Source organism: Tachyglossus aculeatus, chromosome 6 (assembly GCF_015852505.1).
Source record: "Tachyglossus aculeatus isolate mTacAcu1 chromosome 6, mTacAcu1.pri, whole genome shotgun sequence".
Taxonomy (NCBI): domain Eukaryota; kingdom Metazoa; phylum Chordata; class Mammalia; order Monotremata; family Tachyglossidae; genus Tachyglossus; species Tachyglossus aculeatus.
In genome coordinates this window covers 55,165,246-55,184,271 of record NC_052071.1, presented here as the reverse complement: position 1 = coordinate 55,184,271, position 19,026 = coordinate 55,165,246, and the positions used below count along the sequence as shown (strand labels likewise).

General features: G+C 47.3%; 1 protein-coding gene across 3 annotated transcripts in view; it reads left to right on the top strand.

Moving 5' to 3' along the window:
• The first annotated feature begins 1,713 nt into the window (after positions 1 to 1,713).
• PCDH11X (protocadherin 11 X-linked) overlaps positions 1,714 to 19,026 on the top strand; it is a 1,230,124-nt gene continuing 1,212,811 nt past the window's right edge. For all 3 annotated transcript variants that reach the window (XM_038748015.1, XM_038748013.1, XM_038748016.1), the window contains exon 1: positions 1,714 to 1,786. The gene's annotated coding sequence lies outside the window, so the exon portion shown is untranslated. The remainder of the gene's footprint in view (positions 1,787 to 19,026) is intronic.

Below are 19,026 nucleotides of genomic sequence, written 5' to 3'. Positions count from 1 at the left end.
TCCCTTTCCCCCTCTTCCCCCCCTTGGGCTCTCCCTCCCCCTAGAGCTCCTCTCTCTCTCTCTCTCTCTCTCTCCCTCCCTTTCCCCGCCTTCCCCCCCTTGGGCTCTCCCTCCCCCTAGAGCTCCTCTCTCTCCCTCTCCCTCCCTTTCCCCCTCTTCCCCCCCCGCCCCCTTGGGCTCTCCTTCCCTCCCTCCCTCCCGCTCTCCTTCTCGCCTTGGGCTTTTCCTCCCCCTTGAGCTCTCTCTCTCTCCCTCCTCCTCCTCCCCCTTGGGCTCCCCCCTCCCTCCCTTGAGTGCTCCCTCTCCCCCCTCTTGGGTTCTCCCTCCCTCCCTGTCCGTCTCTCCCTTCTTCAGTCTCTCTCCACCCCCCCCCCCCGTGTGTGTGTGTGTGTGTGTGTGTGTGTGTCCCCGTGTCTCCCCCTGGGTGTCTCTGCCTCCCGGGCCCCTCGGCTCCCGCTCATCTGCCACCCGGGACTCGGCAGAGGGTGGCGGGGGGGGGGGGGGGGGGGGGGGGGAGGGGACAGTGTCCGCGGGAGCGCGCGCGCGCGCGCCCGTGTGTGCGTGTGTGTATATATGTGTGTGTATGCGAGTGTGTGTGTGTATGCATGTGTGTGCATAGATATGTGTGTCCGTATGCATGTGTGTGTGTACGTGTTTATGCATGCATGTGTGTATGCATGCATGTGTGTGGGGGGGGGACGGACGCTCGGAGGCCTCTCTGGAGGAGGAGGAGGAGGTGGAGGAGGAGGAGGAGGAGGAGGAGGAAAGCGGCCGGTCCTTCCCGCTGGGGCTCCGGGAGGGCGAGGGGCGCGCACACAGACAGACAGACAGACACACAGACAGACAGACAGACAGACAGACCCAGGCGGGGAGGGAGGGGGCACCTCGAAGGGGAAGGGGAGGGAGAAAAAGAATAGAGCAAAGGGGCCACCCGATCCCATCCCATCCGATCCGATCCGCTGGGGCCCTCCCTCCCTCCCTCCCTCCATCAGTCCGTCCGTCCCGCCCCGTCCGGGAGCCCCCCGCGGTCATTAGCACGGGAGGGAGGGAGGGAGGGAAGGAGGGGGGCCCCTCCCTCTCTCCCTCCCTCCGGTCCGGGATCCCGTCAGGCGCGGCCAGGACCGGCTCCCGCCCCGCCTCCCGGGACCATCACGCTGCCCGCTCCCGGCTCATCCCGCCCCATTCCCAATCATCCCGATCCCGTCCCCATCCCGGCGCTCCCCGGGAAGAGCGGCCGGCTCCGGCTCCGGCCCGCGCTCCTCCTCCCTCCCTCTCTTCCTCCCTCTCTCTCCTCCCTCTCTCTCCTCCCTCGCTCCTCCCTCGCTCCTCCCTCCCTCCCTCCCTCCTTCCCGCCCTCCCCGCGCTCCCGGGGGAGTTAGCGGAGGGAAGGGAGCGGAGCCGGGCGGCAGCATCGCATCGCATCGCATCGCGCCGCACGTCGGCCCGCTTCTCCTGCGCCCAGCGGGACCCACCGACCGCCCCACCGAGCCCGGATCCCCCCCGGATCCCGGCGGATCCCGGCGGATCCCCCCCCCCGCCCCCCCCCCGGAGCCGCCTCCCGCGGCGGAGCCGGACTTGGAATCGGGTCCGCGCCGGCGAGGAGGGCGTCCGGGCGCGGCGTACTGGACGCCCCCCGAAGTTCGGACGGCGCCGGGGCGGGAGGCGGGGGGGGGGTCCCTTGGCGGGCGGGTGGGATGGGGCAGAGGCGGGTCCTCCGGCCGGACCCCGGGCTGCGGGGCTGAGCCACACGCTGCGACCACCGCCGGACCGCCGCCCGCGGAGCCAGGTAAGGGGACGGGGGGGACGCCCCCCACCCCCCCATCGCGGGGGGCCCGGGCTGCCCACCGCCAATTTGTTCTATTTCCCGAGCGCTTAGTACAGTGCTCTGCACATAGTGAGCGCTCAATCAATGCGATTGATGAGGATGATGATGCTGATGACCGCTCCTTCCTTCTCCGGCGCTCCGCACGCCGCCAGCGCCCAATAAGTAGGAGCGGACGGACGGAGGAAGGACCGGCTGCCCCGAGAAATCGCCCATTTCCCCCAATTGCCCATTTCCCCCTCCCCGCTGCTCCGCACGCACTGAGCGCTCACTAAATACACGGTTGAATGAGTGATCGACTGAAAAACTGCCCGGGGATCCGGCGCTCAGTACAGTGCCCCGCGCACAGGAAGCGCTCACTACGTAGGAATGAATGAAAAAGTGCCCGGGGGTCCGGCTCTTGCTCAGTACAAAAGTGCCCGGGGATCCGGCGCTCAGTACAGTGCCCCGCGCACAGGAAGCGCTCACTACGTAGGAATGAATGAAAAAGTGCCCGGGGGTCCGGCTCTTGCTCAGTACAAAAGTGCCCGGGGATCCGGCGCTTAGTACAGTGCCCCGCACACGGTAACCGCTCACTAAATATGAATGAGTGAATGAAAAAGTGACCGGTTAGTACGGTGCTCCGCGCTCAGTAAGCGCGATTGAATGAGTGAAAAAGTGTCCGGGATCCGGCGCTTAGTACAGTGCTCCGCACACAGCACGCGCTCAATAAATACGACTGAATGAATGAGTAAGTGTCCGGGGATCCGACGCTCAGTACAGTGCTCCGCACACAGTAAAAGCTCAATAAATGCGACTGAATGAATGGGTGAATGAATGTGTCCGGGGATCCGACGCTTAGTACGGTGCCCCGCACACGGTGAGCGCTCAATAAGGGCGATTGGATGAGTGAGTGAAAAAGTGCTCGGGGATCCGGCGCTTAGTCGCTTATATGTTGCCAACTTGTACTCCCCAAGCGCTTAGTACGGTGCTCTGCACACAGTGAGCGATCAATAAATACGATTGATTGATTGATTAGTCCATTGCTTTGCCCCCCAGTAAGCACTCAATAAATAGGATCAGATGAATGAATGGATGGCGGGCAGGCACCCCTCCGGAAGGCTGCAGATCCCCCCACCCCCCCATCGCCCCAGGGCCCCCTGGAGAACGCAGCGGGGACCCCCCCCCCCATCCATCCCCCCACGTCTGCATCTTCGAGAGCACAACGTGTTGCGGAAGGAAGCTGAAAAGCCCCCGTGCCCCCTGTGCCCTGTGAGGCTGGCACTGCCCGGGCAGTGGGAGGTGGTCGCTGCTGGCATCCAGCTGCCTGGGGAGGCCGGGGCCGCTCACCAGGTCTGTGGCTCAAGTTGTTGGCCGGGAGGGAAGTTGAGGGGGTGGGGTGGCCCCCCCCACCCGAGCATCCCCCCCTTTCCCACCTCCTCCCCATCGGGAAAACCATCCTGGGGCAGCGAGGGACGGAGCCAGGCGTCCTGCCCTTCCCATCCCCCCTCTCCCCGCTGCCAGGACCGGACTGCGGCCTCTTGGCGTTGGGCACGCTTGGGGGATTTTTCATTTTTTCTGGCTTGCTTTTTTCCCCCCCTGTCCATTTTCCCTCTCCTTTCCCAAACCAGGAAAAGGGAAACCACCGGAGGCGGACCAAAGCCCCCCAGAGCCCTGGGCGGCCGGGCACGAGGAGGGCAGGGAATCTCTCGCCATCTCGATTGGCCATCGCACGGTTTCGGGAGCTCCTGCGGGATCCGGGACAAGAGGCGGAGGAGACTGTGAACCCCACCGGGCCTGGGTTGAGGGGGGACCGTCCTGCGGCTCCCACCTCTGAGAGGGAGAGGAAACACTGGCCTGAAGCCCCCCCTTTTCCCCACCCAGGCTCTTCAAGCAGGAGAGGCGATGGTTTAATAGTGTTATTTCTAGAAGGAAGCGGATTTTCCCGCTTCGGTCCGGCCGCAGAGGAGCAGGGAGGTGGTGGATTCGGCGGAGGGTCTGTTGAACCCCCCGCAACATCTGTGGGCGATTTGTCAGCTGGGGAAGATGAGACTTCAATGTCCGCATTTTCACCGAGGTTCGATTTCAACTCCAGCAGGACCACATCCTCAATCTGTTGCAAGGATTCGGTCCGGAAGAGCCTATAACGTGGCACTCGGAGCAGAGCCTAAGCATCAGCTTCACTTATCTATTTATTTATTTGCTACTCCTCTCCTCGCTTCCCCGAAAGCCAAGCAAGTTGGCTGAGCGGAGAGTTTTTGTTTCAGTAGGGTGGAAGGGGGGGTGCCTGTAGACTAGATGCTCAAAATGCCAGCCTCTATGCCCACCGTTCGCATTCTTTGCCTTCAGCTCTCTGTTAAGTTACCGGAGAGCTTCCGGAGCCCACGGATGACGGGAATCTAATGGGAAGGCATTTGTTTTGCAATTTGGTCGAGTAGAATCCTCGATGGAACGCAACCGAGTACATCCCCGTATACCCGCCGAGTGCACAATCGGGCTTTTGTGCGTATTCAGAGGAGAGGGAGGGACGGCTCCAGTGTGCGCTGGAGAAAAAGCAGAGCACAAATATCTCAGCTTGTCAGAAGTCATTCCTTTTCCCATTTGAAACGTGTACCCAAGTTTGGGTAACGGCAGCGCGCTTGAATGGCTTGAAAACCGACGTGAGCGTGGGAAAAAAAAGGTGAGGGCACAAAATGCTCGGGTTTAATAGAAGGGAGAAAAGTCTTCCTGTGCGCGATGCATTCTGGCAGAAGCGAAGACAAACCTCTATTTTTTGGTGAATTGTTCAAGATGGGCTTAGAATAGTAATGCCTAAAGTCTGGAGAGGCTTTTGGTTTTCTGTTTTTTCAAAAGCCGGTAAATACTTTTTCCTCAAATGGTGTATAAAATGTGTTGTAGATTTTCCGGGCTCCAACGGGCAAGCCAAGTTTAGTTCAACCTCCTAGAAGGTTAATTTTGAGATACGTTTCTGTTGTATACGGCGAAATTAGTATAGTTCTAGGAGCACAGTGCTCCAGCACTTAATTCTTATAGGAAAGGTCAATCGATATCTTGCTCTGCCTTCGTCTCCTCTTTTTTCTGATAAAAAAAAATGACTCGATTCGGATTTGGTGAAATGCACTTGTAAACTTGTCAATGAGATGATTGTTTGGAAACTCGTAGGTTCACGAGGTGGTCTTTTTTTCCCCCGTTAAAATCTGTTTCGAGTCTTATTTGAGAACCTCTGATGGTTTTGTGGCTACCTGGTTCATCTTTGCAGCGTTTCTTTTAAAGTGAGCCTGAGAATGCCTCACCGTCTTTAAAGGATAATTTATATGCAGTGTACTACTGTCTGCTCAGTGGAATTGGTTTTATACATCACAGCTTCTGCAAAAAAAAAAAAGGGAGATCAAAGATCTGAACCTGTGGTCCTGCACTGAATTTGTATTCTGCGAGGTACCGAGAGATATTATACCGCTGCTATTCGTGCTTTTGTAGTTTAGGGGCAGATCAGCATTTCCATTACGACTCTAATTTTAAGAGGCTCCGTCATAAGGAACTAGGATCTGTTTTCCCTCATTCGTGGAGAAGGAATCCCCGTATGTGGCCGTTATTGTCGAAATGTGGGGAGGGTAGAGGTCAGAATCCAAGTGACAAAGCGAAAGGTTGGAGACAGAACCCACGCTTCGGTGTGAGCCTAGGCACGTGTCTCCCAGCCGTCCGGTCTAGAGTGGTCCTCCTGGGTGAAACAGACCTCGGAAAGATGCTTCGGTGAGCCTGGTCGGCCTCCCCCGGTGTGGACACCGGAGATGGTAGAGGGTTGGCAATTCCTCCCCGTCCCCGGCTCTCTACGAGGACGCGTTTGGGTCCCGGTGGTCTGGGCGTTTTATGAAATTGAAACCGGTCCTGTCGTTTTCTACCGCAAATCCACGGGCCGGAATCACGCGCGGGACCTCCACCCTCTGAACAACACGGCAAGTAGGCAAGGATACCATTCACTTGGTTCCCAGGAACACTGCAACACCCAGAGTTCTCCATCAGAGGATGCCAAAGCGATGGAGGAAGGCGCTCCAGCTCTAGTGCAGCGTGCCCACGCTCGGCCTTCGCAGTAAGTTAAGGGCAGCAAGCAATTAACTTGCTTAACATTTTGGAGCAAAATAAAATCTTCTGGGAGTTCCGCACCAAATTATGGGTCGACTTCCTAGACCGTGTTCTGCTTAGCCAAAGACCTACCTAGATCAGCCAGGATACGGAAGGCTCCCGGGCCCCGGAAGGAGCTAGTGAAGGACCCAAGGGTTCGTCGGCTGGTTTGAAGAGATTTAATTAAGTCTGATATTATCGAGTAATAAGGAGGGAGGCTAGGAATCATGAAGTATCGCATCGGCTAGACCTCGAAACTCTTCGCTCCGCATCGCAGGAAACCCTTCCTGGAAAAATGGTCATTCTCGCATGAAAAACTCACTCTCCTTCCCCCTACCTTCCACCCCTTGTACAGAACTTGAAGGTTCTTATCCCGTGCGAAACAAATCGTCAAGCACGGGCTGCTCGGGAGAGGAGAAAACATTTAAGGTGGAAGTGCCTGTTTGTTATCCTGTCGGATCTGCGGATAGGCTGTACTCTCCTCCAACAGTTTAAATAAGAGGGGGAGCAGGCAGTTTTTTTTTCTTTCCAATTATGATCTCTGTATTAAAAGTGACTTACCAGAAATCATGAAAGCTTCCGAGACTAGCTACTGCACTTTTCAAAAGCTCTGCTGTTTGGGGATTTAAACTGCCCTTGTAATTGTCTTTAGCGTGTTTTGCAGCGAATAAGGGTGGGATGAGCAGAATATAAACCGAGTGACAGCGACTGCTTGTCATCCCAGCCCTTAGAACAGTGCTCTGCACATAGTAAACGCTTAACAAATGCCATTATTATTATTATTATCATCTCTCAAATATTATTGAAGGATTCTCTTTTTCTCCATAAAGTGCCTTTTTTGGAACATGCGTATTCCGACGCCCGTAAACCGTAACCCCCTCACTCTACCTAAACACACATACATTCGATCCCAAGAAAGCAACAACAAATACTACTTAGAAACATTTTCCATTAGGGAAATAAGTCCTCCAGTAGCCACCCAGTATATTTTGTTTCTGAATACAACCAGCCTGTTTGGGGAGTGATATTAATGAAACCAAATAGAATCTCACTGAAGTTCAGACAAACTGTAATGCAAGGGCTGAGAATATAGATTGGAATTCATTCATTCAATCAATCGATCGTACTTCTTGAGTGCTTACTCTCTGCAGAGCACTATACTAAGCACTCGGAAAGAACAGTTTGGCAACAGATAGAGACAGTCCCTACCCAACAACGGGCTCATGGTCTCTACGTCTGCAATTTACCCTATCATCCTGCTGAACTGGGGAAAAAAAAAGAGAAGATGCCATAATAAGTTTCACAGCCCATTTTTGTGTTTCGGGCTCAAAAGTATAGGCTCGGCAACTATACCTGGATTGCCAGGATTTGTTAAAGGTGTTTTTTTTTGTTTTTGTTTTGCAAAAGGCCCTTAAAATGATATTTCTCTCGCTTAAAGTTAACATTTTTAGTGATATGATTTTCTTGTCTTGTAACCTCTCATTTTCAGAACAGACAGAGATACCTGACTCTGTAAATGTTAGACCAAGTGAATTGCACTTAATTTTACTGAAACGGTCTGTATATTTACTGGAAGGTCGAGTCCAAAAGACCCACTGGCTAGAAAAATCTACTCTCCTACTCCCACTTCATGCTTCAGTTTCAGTTGTGTGATGCCATCCAGATCACAAACCTTATTAACTGATACTTCAAGTAGTTTCCTTAACTTGGTAAATTCAGGTATTAAATACCACAGCACAATTAATTGCTCTTCTTTCAGTAGAGCATCTTAGTTAGTCACGATGGTGATCTGATGTGCTTTTAGTCAAGATTTTCTTCCCCCCAAGGCCCCCCAGAGACCGCATCTCTCTGGTGATGAAGTCTGTGTGTGTTTTGAATGTTGTTGTTTAGTTTCACCCGCGAGGACAGTCTTTGTTACTTTTTTTTCCCTAAAACTTTAATTAGTCAATAGGTGAGCTGAATGAATGACATTCGCTTGAGATAGAACGAAAGATATACAATGAAATCGAGAACCTACCGGAAACTGTGATTAAAACAGTGGGATTGGTACGGTTGTCTCTTAAAACTCATTTGTGACTTTGATGATTTAAGTCATTATGAAGTCGTTATTTCAACACCTAGGGGCTTGTGAAAGTATAAACATCATGATAATAAAATCAGGCAGTTCTGCTGAGTAAGCACTGCTGGTTTTCAGAGAATGCCCAGGTATGTTCAGGTGTGATGGAGAACAACAGAAATAATTTGGTAGAAGAAAAATGATTTACTTTTTCATACTTAAAAATGTAAAAGGAAACTGTGATACTTGCCAGAAATCACCTGGTCCATCCATTCCCACACCCCATATCAGCCGAGTATAGGGTTACAGTGTCATGACATTAAATACACATTTTTGTTTGTTTCTTTGTTTTCTACCATAGTCCTAGTGGGAAACCAATTAAAAGAAGAATGACTTCAGAAAGAAAACCTTTTCTTGCTTCCAATACTGTTTAGTTTTTGAAGATTAAGTGGTGCAAACTGAAAGTCTTTCTGGAGTATAACTGGCCTTTTGTTTGGACTCTCCCTCTCTTCTCGCTCTTCCCTCTCTCCCCCCTTCCTTCCCCCCTTCAGATTCAATGCATCACAGTGGTATTTCATTCTTTTGCATGTTGAATTCTGATCTAATGAAAGAGATGCATACTTCATTGTACATACCCCATTACAGAGCACATACAAATGGACTCACATGAGTTGAAGGCTGTAATAAGCAAAATAAAAAGTAACGGTGCATTTGATGAAATAATTTCCTCCCTTCCCTCCCACCACCGAGGGTCCCTGCTTTCAGTACGTGCTCCAAGCTGGCTGGGACTGCTGATTAAAAATTGCCCCCACGCATTCACAGACTCTACCAACCCTGTTGAGATCTTGAGATGATTTTGTCCTTTTGTTTCTGTCGTTTTAATATTTCAGCACTCCTGCAGGGTCTGCCTCCAATCCCCTCTCCCCACTTAAACTCGTAGTTTGTGAGCCCTATCGGGGACAGGGCCCTTATCTAATTCCCATCTGGGTATAATCTCCCAGTGCTTAGTGCAGGGCTTTGCGCACAGTAAGCACCTAATCAATACTATCACTGTTACTGCTGACATAATTACATTGATCCCACTGACCTGGAATACCGAAATATTTTAAAGATAGAAATCCTCTTCTAGACTGTGAGCCCACTGTTGGGTAGGGACCGTCTCTATATGTTGCCATCTTGTACTTCCCAAGTGCTTAGTACAGTGCTCTGCACGCAGTAAGCACTCAATAAATACAATCGAATGAATGAATGAACCCATTAATCTTTCTTCTCCCCATTTGGTCAGGGAGAGCCACTGTGGGTAAAAAAACCTAAAGACTGTATTGGATTTTGACAGTGGACTCTTAATACCTACTTTCTGCAACACAGCATTTTTCACATTTTGGTGTGGGGGTCTGGACTATTTTTTTTAATGGTATTTGTGAAGCGCTTACTATGTACCAGGCACTGTACTGAGCTCTGGAGTAGGTACAAGCGCTGGAGGAGCAGTATGGTCAGAGGAGCCACATGGCCTAGTGGCAATAATAACGATGGTATTTGTTAAGCGCTTACTATGTCCCAAGCACTGTTCTAAGCGCTAGGGTGGATACAAGGTAATCAGGTTGTCCCACTTGGGGCTCACAGGCTTCATTCCCATTTTACAGGTGAGGTGACTGAGGCACAGAGAAGTGAAGTGACTTGACCAAAGCCACACACCTGATAAGTGGTAGAGGCGGGATTAGAACCCGTGACCTCTGACTCCCCAGCTCAGGTTCTTTCCACTAAGCCACGCACGGGCTTGCGAAACAGAGGATGTGGGTTCTATTCCTGGCTCTGCCACTTGTCTGCTGTGTGACCTTGGGCCTCAGTTATCTCCTCTGTAAAATGGGGATAAGGATTGTGAATGCCATGTGGGACAGGGACTGTGTCTATCCTGATTACCTTGTGTCTACTCCAGCGCTTAAAATCGTGCCTGACACGTAGCCATGCTTAACAAATACCATAAGTATTATTATTACAAGGTAATCAAGCTCACAGTCTTAACCTCATTTTACGGATGAGGCAACTGTCACAGTGAAGCAACTCGCCCAAGGACACACAGCACACCAGTTGCAGAGGCAGCATTAGAACCCAGGCCCTCTGACTCCCATGCCGATGCTCTTTCCACTAGGCCATACTGCTTCTCGACTTAATTAGTGCGTGATTACATTTTTAACCCATCCCTGAGAAAGGCAGGAAGGCTCGCCACTTTTTATCATGATTTGAGATTAAAATATGGATGGTCAGGTCAGGCTGTTATTTGACAGAGGTGCATAGCACGTTCATAAAGAAATGACTTTACTTAAATTCGAGGGTAGGTAATCCATCAGTGTATTTAATGAGGGCTTACTGTGTGCAGAACACTGTACTAAACACTTGGGAGAATACAATATAACAGAGTTGGTAGTTTTTATTTATTTTTTATATAGTGTATTTACTTTTATATATTTATATAGTTGACAAGGTCACCTCAATTTTCCCTTTGTTTCAGAGGTGATGCCTTGGCAACTGTCATCGAGAAAGGGCAATTTGGGAATTGCTTACTGACTCGCAGTCTTCCCAGTCATCACTGTTCATTCCATGCTCCCATCCATACGTCCTGGGGAGAAAGCATGTGGCTGGGGTTTCTAACTGGATGGTCATAGAAGTGTGAAGCCAGCTCACTGCCACACATGCAATTCTCCTTTTCCTATGAGGCTATTTTGCAGAGTGTGGCATTCCAGCCACTTGTGTTCTGGGTTGCATTGAAGTCCATCCTTAAACATTCAAATGAATTTTGTGTCTTAGTCCAACCTGACCAGTCAATGATGGTTCATGTGTTGGTCGTGCGGTGCATGGCGTCTTCCATCAGGAACTAATGATGGATGCTGAGGAACTGATTTCAGTAATAATAATAATAATAATCATTTTAGTATTTGTTAAGCGTTTACTATGTGCCAGGCACTGTTCTAAGCACAGTACTTGTGGCTTGCACAGCGCCCCTCATATTCTCTCCTGCTGGGAAATGGAATGCCGCGAATAGGCAGGCGGAAGGACAACCTGTTGGGAAATGCCTGTGCAGTCTTTATGTAAAGGCAGAACACGAAGTAGAACCCAGTTTTCCTGATTCCAAGAGTCATGCTCATTCCCTTGGACTTACGACAGGCCCGTGTCGGCCACAGAGCCTGTATCATTGCCCTTTCGAGTCTGTTTTTCACCAGATTTCAGTGCTCATTGGACAGAGAGTATCCCATCAGTACTCCAGTATGAAAATGTGGAGTCTCGTGGTTAAAGGACCCAAGGAGATTTGCTCCAACATTTGTTTATCCGTAACATTTTGCAAGTGAAAAAATTTAGGAAATCCTTAGATGTTGAGGGCTCAACAGTCCCTTCTAGCCCTTAAGCTTATTGTGGACAGGTAACGTATCTACCGACTCTGTTATATTGTATTCTCCTGAGCATTTAGTACAGTGCTCCGCACACAGTAAGCCCTCATTAAATACGGTGATTGATTACCTACCATCCAGTTTAACTCCCACTTAGCTCGTTGGATAGCAATTGGATTGAGCAGCTTAAGTTTGGGGTCCAAACTGTACAAATAAACCAAATGGAGAACAGCCTCGTAGAGGTTCTCTCTGTCTAGGGAAGAAAACCCACCACAAATAAAGAAGAGGAAAACACAGACATTTAAGAGGAAAGCTTCCATCAAAAGCAGAATGAGAACTCATGGAACCCAGGAAATAGTGTGTCTACAAATTTTGCCGGCATAAAAAATATAGTGTTCAGTCAGACAGAGAACTCTTTTCTTGAGTCTCATTTCTGCATGTGCAGTTCATTTTGGCAGGTCAAACGCTTGCAAGGTTCTTTATAGAGTCAAGTTAAAAAAAACTTGAAAGTAGCCATTGATAATAGTTTGAATGTGAAGTGTCTTAGATGAGTTTGGTAGGTGGCCTAAAGTGGGCATGGTTAACAAAAATCTAAAAAAGTCAGGATTTCAAAAAACCAGATCTTTGTCTTGATTGTGTCTTTGCAGATTCAGAAGTCATCACCTTCCAGGTCAGATACTGTTAGTTAACTCTCTGTCTTGGGTAAGTAGCAATGTTTAAAATAGAAGTGGTAGAACTTATTGTTATTATTCAGGTACTTAGGCGCTTTGCTGGGGGCCAAGCAGTACACAAGATTAGGTAATTAGATCAGACGCAATCTCGGTTCCCCTTCGGGGAACAATTTAATAGGGCGGGTATCTGGCTCCCGTTTTACAGATGAGAAATTGAGGCATAGAGCGGTTAAGCGTCTTTCTGTAGGTCACACGGCGAGTCAGATCCGACAGAGCTGAGATTAGAACCCAGAGCTCTCGATCCCCAATCCCCATGCTCTTTCCACTAGGTCACGCTGTTTTTCCGTAGCTACTTTATAATTCTGCCGAACCACGAGGCCAGTCGGATTGAATCACTCTGTAAGTACTAATGAACTTGGGTGTCTGCCAGTGGAGCTTGGAATTTCATGGTTCTTAACATTATTATTTAATAATGCCAGGTTGAGGCCATTGTGTGGCCTAAGGGGACTTGTGCAGCAACAGCGTTACAAGTCAGTTTTTGGGAAAAAATCCAAAACCTAAAGGCCAAAGGAATGCCGAGCAAAATATGAACGGTATGAAAGTGTGAACAGTAAAGAAAGAGAAGGCAAACCCATTCCAGGTAAATCAGAAAGTCAGATGCTTTCAAATGCATACTCTGAAATTGCCAGATAGTTTTATCGCACTACCTGCAGATATTTTTATGTTTGTCTCCCCTGCTACACTTTAATCTCCTTGTGGGCAGGAAATGTGAATCACGCATCTCTGGCACTTTCCCAAGCGCCTAGCCAGTGCTCTGCACTCAGTGGTTGCTCAAAAAATATCTTTTCTTCTACAACTCCTGAAGAAGAATATCCCCACAACTGGAAGTGGAATCGTAAGCCATTATAATCAATCAATCAATCAATCAATCAATCGTATTTATTGAGCGCTTACTATGTGCAGAGCACTGTACTAAGCGCTTGGGAAGTACAAATTGGCATCACATAGAGACAGTCCCTGCCCAACAGTGGGCTCACAGTCTAAAAGGGGGAGACAGAGAACAGAACCAAACATACCAACAAAATAAAATAAGTAGGCTAGAAATGTACAAGTAAAATAAATAAATAAATAAATAAATAGAGTGATAAATATGTTTATTATTATATGTATAAATATGTATTATAGAGATACAATGAAGAAAGATGTTGAAATTAATAATATTTATTAGCCGATAATTATACTAAGTGCTTGGAAGAGTACAGTAGAGTTAATGTAGCAGGGTGTAAATTCCTGAGGGCAATGATTGTTTCTGCCAACCCTCTTAAACTCTCCCAAGTGCTTACTGAAGTGCTGTGCCCAGAGTTAGCACTCAATAAATACCAGTGATTGATTGCTGTCAAGAAATTTACAATCCAGTGGGGGTGATAGACACTAAAACAATTTGCATATAGGAAAAAAAATAGAGTATAAAGATATCTGTACCTAAGTGTTGTTATAGGGGGCTGGAAGGTGGTGGGTGATAACAATGATGGCATTTGTTAAGCACTTACTATGTGCAAAACACTGTTCTAAGCGCTGGGGGGGGAATACAAGGTGATCAGGTTGTCTGATGTGGGGCTCACAGTCTTAATCCCCATTTTACAGATGAGGTAACTGAGGCCCAGAGAAGCGAAGTGACTTGCCCAAAGTCACACAGCTGACAGCTGGCAGAGCCGGGATTAGAACCCATGACCTCTGGCTCCCAAGCCCATGCTCTTTCCACTGAGCCATGCTGCTTCTCTAAAGCAGCAATAGGGGTAGGGCGATGGGCATGACTAGCCAAGTGTTTGGGTGATGAAGAAATACGGAAATGGCAGTTGAGGGTGAATAGGAAGAGGAGATGAGAGATGAATCCGGGAAGGCCTCTTGGAGGACTTGTGATTTTGGAAGGGCTTTAAAAGTGGGGAAAGCAGTGGTCTCCTGGTTTTGAAGGGGAGGGAGTTCTGGGGGGAAGGGAGGGCATGAGAAAATTGGGCGGTGAAATAGATGAGAATGAGGCACAGTGAGTAGGTTGGCTTGGAAGGAGCAGAGGGTGAAGGAGAATTGGAATGTAGTGGAAGAGGAGAAGCAGGGACTTAGTAACTGAGTGCCTTGGCGGAAGTCTCTGCTAAATGCTGAGAGGAATGGGAAACCGTTGGAGGTTTTTGAGGATCGGAGAGACATGCAAAAAGGGACGTGTTAGAAAATGAAATGGAGGCAGACCTCATACCCTTTCTAGTAGGCCCCCATTGCAGAAAATTATATGGAGGCAGACCTCATACCCTTTCCAGTAGGTCCCCATTGCTGCATTTCAAGTAGCTCTTAAATCTCCAACACATTTTCTTCACAAGCATCCTACTGGTATCTCCTCGTTCTGCCTACATTGTTAAGGGCGTCCTGAGAGATGGTGTCTCAACTGTCTAGACTGTGAGCCCACTGTTGGGTAGGGACCATCTCTATATGTTGCCAACTTGTACTTCCCAAGTGCTCTGCACACAGTAAGCGCTCAATAAATACGACTAAATGAATGAATGAACCGTCTCTATAAGTTGCCAACTTGTACTTTCCAAGCGCTTAGCACAGCGCTCTGCACACAGGAAGCGCTCAATAAATATGATTGAATGAATGACTGAATGGAGTGCCCATTTGCTGTTCAGGTCAGTACTTGTAGCTGGCACTCTGAGTTCCAACGAAGCTGTTGTGCAGTTTTCACCCAATATTTGGCAAGTTTCTTTGCTCTCTGGGAACTTGATAGGTAATCTAGATCGTTTAATCCAGAAATCATAGGCAAGGAAACATCATCTTATTCATCAGGATTTACTCATCCACCTACTCAGGAGGAGAGCAGAGCATTGTAGTACATTCATGGGAATGGGCAGTAGACCTAGGTGGCCCAGTTCTTGCCCCTGAGGGCCTGAGTTCCATTTTCTGTTAGAATAGGGAAAAAAAAAATCTGGTTGTGATTCTGAGAGATGCTGACTTATCGAAGCAGTGATTTTCCTCTTACAGATGCAAAATGACTCACATTCATAAAATTATAGGGCTGCGGGAGACTTCATATAATTCATGCCCCTGCCTCCAGGCGGGACGGCCTTAAAACATTCTAAACCCATCGATCCTGTCATTAGAGACTTCTAGAAAAAAAGATTTCAAAGCCTCCCTTGGTTAACTGTTCCCCTGTTTAATTTTGGCTGTCTGAAAATCCTTCCGTATATCTCATCTAATTGCTCTTCAGCTGCCGTGACCTAAGACAGCTTTTCAGGATTGGCGAGCACCAGTGCTTATTTAGGAAAATTTCCTTTCATCTGTATCACAAGTCCCCACTAAAACCATCCCCACGAAAACCGTTTGACCAATATTTAGGTATAATCTCTTCCTGAATTCCTGACTCGCGGGAGTAGTCATCCAGTAAAGTTAGGAGCACATAGCTTTTGGAGAATCTGCTGGGAGGTAATATTAGTCTGAATATGCAAGGTCCGGTTTTGATTTTTAAGCTCCTTGTTCATTAGAAGTGTTTACTGAGTCTCCAAGTGCATCATCAGCCACTTCCTGATCCCTGTCTTCATCCTCCTTCCCCTTCCTCCTTACCTCAGCAGTATTTACCAAGCTTCTGCTCTGTGCAGAACACTGTACTGTTTGCTCTGAAGCATACGATGGAAGTGAAAGATTCCCCTGATTTTTAGATTGTAAATTGCATGTTGCTTGAGTTCAAGACTCAGTTGTGGGCTTCCTGGCGTTTCAAAGGGTTGAGCTAACATAGCCCCTTCTGCAAGATGTTTATAAATTAACGGGGTATGATGCTATCAATACATTTTTTTAACTGAATTTATGTGCTTTCCGTTATGTCAAACACTGTTCTGTGTACTGAGGTGGGTAGAGTTTAATTAGGTTAGATAGAGTCCCAGTCCCACATGGGGCTCACAGTCTAAATTGGAGGGAAAACAGGCAAACTGAGGCACAGGGACGTCAAGTGATTCGCCCAAGGTCACACAGCAAGCAGTCGGCAGAGCCAGGATTAAAACCCAGATCGTTTGACTCTCAGGCCTGACCTCTTTCCACTAGGCCACACTGTTTCTCATGTATATATGATCTATGTGCATACAGACACACCCTATGTAATAACCAGGTTGCCATGGTCCCTGAAAATGAGGCTGAAGCATGAGTAGCCAGTTATTTTGCAGGATGTTTGTCCAGACGTTTACATGCTTGATATTAGGCTCTGTCTCAGAACCTCATGCAAAGTAACACTGTTCTTTTGTGTGCCATATACTGTAATGATGGATGTCGCTATTGTAAAATATTTATTGAAGTAATTAAAAGTAGAGCTTGACAAATATTAACACAGGCCTGAGAGTCAGCGGATCTGGTTTCCAGTCCCGGCTCTGCATTTTCCTGTTGCACCCTTCCTTGGGGAAGTCACTTAACTTCTCTTGGGCTCGGTTTCCTCATCTGTAAAATGGGGATCAGGTGCCTATTCTCTCTTCTACTCAAGATTGTGAGCCCCACGTAGGGCAAGGATTCCTCTCCCCCTTCTCCCACTCTCCATCCCCCCCGCCTTACCTCCTTCCCTTCCCCACAGCACCTGTATATATGTTTGTATGTATTTATTACCCTATTTATTTATTTATTTTACTTGTACATATCTATTCTATTTATTTTATTTCGTTAATATGTTTTGTTTTGTTCTCTGTCTCCCCCTTCTAGACTGTGAGCCCACTGTTGGGTAGGGACCATCTCTATATGTTGCCAACTTGTACTTCCCAAGCGCTTAGTACAGTGCTCTGCACACAGTTAAGCACTCAATAAATACGATTGATTGATTGAGTCCAACCTGATGAACTTTTACCTTCCTCTGGACTCAGTTCAGTTCCCGGCAATTGGTAGTCAATCAGTCGTATTGCTTGAGCACTTACTGTGTGCTGAACACTGTATTAAGCTTTTGGGGGAGAACACTATAACCATATAGCAGACAATATAACAGGAGAGAAGGAGCCCATGGACAAAGCTTTCTTCAGTTAAACTGATAATGGGAAGTGTCCTAAACTGCAGAACAGCCTATGTAACAGTCCCAAGTGATTCACTGAGACATGTTTTGGAGGAGTAGTTAACATGTGCATGGTTGGAGCTGTTATATTCACTAGGAATTCATTCTTCATTTTACCCTAGACCAACTGAATTATTAGAGAGTATTAGGAAAATATCTTTTGAGGTCAGACAAGCACACTCTGTGTAGGGTTTTGACACCTGTCTACATGTTTTGCTGTATGTTTCCCCCTTCTAGACTGTGAGCCCATTGTTGGGGAGGGACCGTCTCTATATGATACCAACTTGTACTTTCCAAGCGCTTAGTACAGTGCTCTGCACACAGTAAGTGCTCAATAAATACGATGGAATGGATGAATGAATAGGGTCTAAAGTGAGTCTCTTGATAGAATTAGCAAGCTTAAAACTAAGAAAAGGACTAAATATTCTCTTGGGGATGATCAAGAACATTGAAAGAAAGTGGAAGTTATCCTTCCAATACGCATGCAGGCACTCTGACAACAAATTTTCCTTCAAGTGGTGTGCAAATTTTATTCTGTTTTATTGCTCATAATCTGAAAAAGAAAGCAATGCTTTGGAAGATTGGGTCTTCAGTCCTCACTATGTGATTTATCCTGGGACATCAGATTTGATTTGAATTTTGATAAGTATAAAGGGTAGTGAGGAAGTGTGGGGGTTGGGAAGAGCCAGTGAAGACAATTGAGTTTTGTAAAAAGAAAACGTTTATACAAAATATAGCTTTTTACACACACACACACACACACCCGCACCCGCACACACACACAAATAAATGAATAAATAAATCAATCCCCTCATGAATTAACCTTTAACCTTTTTTGGACAATAAAAATGTGACAGAAGAAGACTCCTAAGAGGCTTATTTTCCACAAAACATTTCAAATAGCTGATTAGTCACTTAGATTTACTGAACCAGTGACTATCTAATAAAACCCATAATTAGTGGCCTTTGGGATGAAAAGATATTTTCACCTATATTTTCTGATTTATAAGAGTGATTTCATAAATTGAGTGTTGTGAAAGAAGAGTCCAAGGTAATGAACTGAAAAACTCAATTTTGGGAAACATTGTTGTGGGTCTTTCAGAGGTTTCTTTGCTTTTGCATTTTTCAGTGCATTAATAGCATCCAGAAATATAGTAAATTTTCTTGGTTTATTTCTGTTCTTATATTTTGACCAGATTAATTTTCATAACTCGTTCCATAAAGTACTTGCAATTCTTTCTTCTCTCGTGTTCTCTGAAATAGAACAAACCTATGCCATATTTAGAAAGAAAAAATGATTAATGCGATAACTGTATTCAGCTGCATCTGGTTTAAAGGACACTGGTAGCTTGACATTGATTTTTGTTTTACAAGTAGTAACACCCCTTTGGAAGAATAAGAATAACAGAATGCTTTATTCAAAGTGCCTCATCTTTATGAATAGGGGGTTTCCAGGGATGGAGCAATTCAGTAAGTGATTTTACCCACTGAATGGCTGCCTGTGATTTTAGGCAGCTTGCATTTAGTGCTGCAATTTTAGGTAATTTTTTGGACTGTGATTTATTTTCTTGTTTATATTATCTTCCTTTTCTTGCGCGGGGTGGTGGTGGTTGTGTGTGATTGTGTGTGTGTGTGTGTGTGTGTGTGAGAGAGAGAGAGAGAGAGAGAGAGTGGGAGAGAGAGAGACAGATAATTTCCTCTCGTTTAAAAGGAAAGCTAGTAGAAATGACTTTTGGAGGGTACTTGGAGTAGACTGACATTATCCAAGTAAATAATGCTTACAGTTGCTCAGTGTTCTGCTTCTCTGATTTGCTGGTGTCAGTGGTATATTACGCCTTCCAACTTTAGGAGTGGGCTTTGTCATGAGAAAAATGTGAACTGGTGTTCCCTTTGAAGATGCAGATAGCCGGATTTGGGAATTATATCACTACATT